This window comes from Protobothrops mucrosquamatus, unplaced genomic scaffold (genome assembly GCF_001527695.2).
Source record: "Protobothrops mucrosquamatus isolate PMUCROS unplaced genomic scaffold, P.Mucros_1.0 scaffold1146, whole genome shotgun sequence".
Lineage (NCBI taxonomy): Eukaryota > Metazoa > Chordata > Lepidosauria > Squamata > Viperidae > Protobothrops > Protobothrops mucrosquamatus.
Genome location: NW_015387362.1, coordinates 295,057 through 299,085, shown reverse-complemented (window position 1 = coordinate 299,085; position 4,029 = coordinate 295,057).

Genomic DNA, 4,029 nt, shown 5'->3' with positions numbered 1-4,029 from the left:
CACCCTTCAAACTGGTCAGATCTGGCCACTCAAGATAACTGGCTGCTTCAGCTGAGGAAATGAATTGCACTTAAGCTCAAAAGACAGGGCAGGGGAAGAGTTTAAAAACAACGACTAGGAAGCGTCTGGGAGTAGTTTTTCTTCCAGAAGAATTTGTGTTATTCAAGGCCTAAGCTTTCCTTCTGCTTCACCCTGGTTTAAATCCTGCATCCCTTTTGCATCTGATAAGGTGAGCTGCAATTCATGGTAGCTTATGCCTTTTTATCAAAATAATTTGATTGAAGAGGAATTTGCTGGTTTTCTTTTCATTGCAAATCCGATCAATCAGAATAGAGCTGGAAGGGACTTGGAGATCTTCTAGTCCAACCCCCTGCTTAAGCAGGAGATCCTATACCAGTGGTTCTCAACCTGTGGGTCGGGACCCCATTTGGGGTCGATCGACCATTTCACGGGGGTCGCCAAGCAAGGCTGTCCACCATTTTTTTTGTCTGCCATTTGTTTTGTCCGCCATTTTTTCCCCTTTTCCGGCGGGTGCTTTACCTCCCTTGGGCTGGGCCAGCTGGTGGTCGGCCTGCTCCGTCTCTGCCGCTTGCCAGCTACGCCTCGGCTGGCGCAGGGGGCGGAACCACGCATGCCTGGCGCTCCTGGGCAGGGAAAGTCCTCGACTTACGACCGGTTTAGTCCTCGACTTACGACCGGTTTAGTCCTCGACATACGACCGGTTGGGGTCGCGGCATTAAAAAGGTTGACAACCACTGTCCTATACCATTTCAGACAAGTGGTTGTCCAGTCTTTTCTTAAAATCCTCCAGTGATGAAGCGCCCACAACTTCTGAAGGCAACTTCTGTTCCACTGGTTAATTGTTCTGTTAGGAAGTTTCTCCTTAATTCCAGGTTGCTTCTCTCCTTGATTAGTTTCCACCCATCGTTTCTCGTCTTGCCTTCTGGTGCTTTGAAAAATAGGTTGACCCTCTTGTCTTTGCAGGAAGCCCTCAAATATTGGAACACTGCTATCATGTCACCCCTGGTCCTTCTTTTCTCTAGACGATCCATACCCAGTTCTTGCAGCCGTTCTTCATATACCGCTTGAGAATGAAAAGCAGTTAGTTGGAAAAATCAATATTGAAAGGAGAAATCTGCAGGCAGGATCTTCTGGTTAATTGTTAGCTTGGCCTTTTTCGATAATCAGGAGATCTTGGTTTCTGTCAGCACCGGGTGAGTGTGATTGTGAGAGAGGAGATGCAATGCTCCAGTCACTTTATTGGCTGGGCTCTTTTCTGCGAAGCTATTATGGTGCTTTGAAATGATCTTTTCCCTCCCAACGAAAAGGTTTCATTTTGACCTCCTCATCCTGCCCGCCCAGTCATGGGGTTGCTATTTTGAAAAGGCAGCAGAATCGCTCACTGGACTGTTGTTTGATCTACAGTAGCCAGCTGAATTTTCTTGGCCCAACACCCAAAATGCCTGTTTGCAGATCAAACGGGGCTGCTGCTTAGAAAGGAGATTGTACAGTAACCATCAAGGGGAAAACGGAAGAGACCAAACGCAGGGAAATACGAAGTATGAGCTGCATTGCAAAAGTTGGAAAGGGCACATTGCAGGTGAAGTTTAAGCTTTTGGGAAGGGATTAATCGAAACGTGGAGCCTTAGATAAATTGGCATTCCTGCTCTGAACTGGATGAACTTTCCCCCTTTAATTTACCTTTTAAGATTACAAATTTGGGACAGAAGTCAAGGAACCCACCCTAAATCATGACTTCTCAACTTGACAACTTTAAGACATCTGGATTTCAACATTCAGCATTCCTCAGCCAGCTATTGCAGCACTCAGCAGAGCAAAGAACAATTAAAAGAAGCTTGAGGTGCAATCTTTAGTTATGGGAGCTTTCCCCCCCCCCTGTGTTTGGTCTCTTTTCCAGTTTTCCTCCATGATTACAATCTCTTTTGAATTGTTTTAATAAGTAGCAACCTCATTTGTCACCCAGCCGGCTTTCGTACCTAAGGCAGGACTAGAATTCAGAGTTTTCTGCTTTCTCTTCTGATGCCTGAACCACTAAATCAAAGTGGCTCTACTTATTTATTTTTGTTGACTTATGTACTTAGTCCAACTGTTGCAGGCAGGCTTGAAACCTACTGCAAAATTCCCCCAGTGCTCAGCTGGCTCCAGGGCACCCAGCTGTCTTTAGACTCAGTTCGTGGCTATATTTGGAAAGGAGAATTGTGACGTGTATCTCTGGATGTTTCACAGGCAGTGTTTTCCCCAGACTGAGTATAGCTTTCTCCAGTCAGGCGCCAAAGAAGGAGTAACACCCATGTATTATGTTCAGGGCATACCTTTCTGTGTTCCAATGGGCAATGCCCAAACTGCTGGATGTCAATCCAGGAGGCTGGTTTGGGATCAAGACGCTTGCTAGTTGCCCAGCCTTGCTCCAATCTATAAAATCCATTCTACCACATCTTGTTCTGGGATCCCGATCTTCCTCTTCCTCTTTTTTCCTAGGCACTTATCCAGTGGTGGGATACAGTCAGTTCGCACCCCTTCGGCAGAACCGGTAGCTAATTTTTTGTTGCCCAGGCCCAGAATGGACTTCTGGAAGCGGCATCCACAGAGAGAACCGGTTGTTCACCTATTTGAATCCCACCACTGGATGGATGGATGGATGGATGGATGGATGGATGGATGGATGGATAGATAGATAGATAGATAGATAGATAGATAGATAGATAGATAGATAGATAGATAGATAGATAGATAGATAGATAGATAGATAGATAGATAGATAGATAGATAGATAGATAGAGTGATGAGATTCAGCCAGTTCTCTCCAGTTCAGCAGAACCGGTAGCTACTTTTTTGTTGCCCAGGCCCAGAATGGACTTCTGGAAGCGGCATCCACGACAGAGAACCGGTGGTTCACCTATTTGAATCCCACCACTGCACCTATCCCCTAGTTCTGCCTTTCCAGAAGGAAAGTCTCAAATTCTCTGGTGGCAACTGTCTTCTACTTGGCCTGATTCCAACTCACCTGGCTCGTCAGTTTCCTTATTTCATTTGTACAAACTCCATTCTCATTTCTTGAGTTTGCAGGCCCAGCCCAACCTATCCTACACACGCACACGCACATATAGACACACAAACAGACGTCTGATCTATTTCAGGATTTCTGGCTAATCTTATTCTTTGCCTGTATTTTTCGGACAGGTACTATATTTGAATACAACCTGTTTCAACTCCTTCTCTCAGGATGGTGTTAAAAGGGCACTGTATGTCTAGTCAGCTAACCACAGGGATGGTTTCTTCCCTTATGCCAGGGGTAGGCAACCTTGTCTCTTTTATGACTCGTGGACTTCAACTCCCAGAATTCCTGAGCCAGCATGTGAAGTCCACGAGTCATAAAAGAGCCAAGGTTGCCTACCCCTGCCTTATGCCATTACTCTGCTGAACGCCTAATTTTCACAGATGACGCAATGCAATGATTGCTAAGTTTTTTTGTCTAATGTGTAGGTATATTAGCACATGGGGTGTGACTGTCCCTTTTATTATTTTTTTACTTCTCCCTTTTATTGGCGGTGAACTTTATGATTAATCATTATGATTATATTCTGTTGTTTTGCAAGTACACCGAGTGCTTCTGAGACACATTCCTTGTGCATTTAACCACCCTTGGCCAAATAAATAAGGTATAAGAATAAACAGAAGAATTTCTCTTTAGCACAACATTATAGGTGCACGCAGCTTTAGGGATGAGATATTTAATATGGCTTCATTTGCACTGGATTGCATGCTGCATTAAAAAGCCCTTCACACTTGTCACAGTTTGGACTTTGGTCAAAACGTGACAGCATTTCCCAAGCTTCTTTATTGGATTTTCTGAAACAGGGTGATTCACTCTGGAAACCGGCTGCAAAGAGATAGATTTTGATTAGGCGGTTTAGACACAACAGCCTGTCATAAGGAAGTGGATTTGTTGCTATAGGATGAGATGCAGGGCTTCTTTGGCTGCTGGAGAATAAATAAACAAATGGGCAG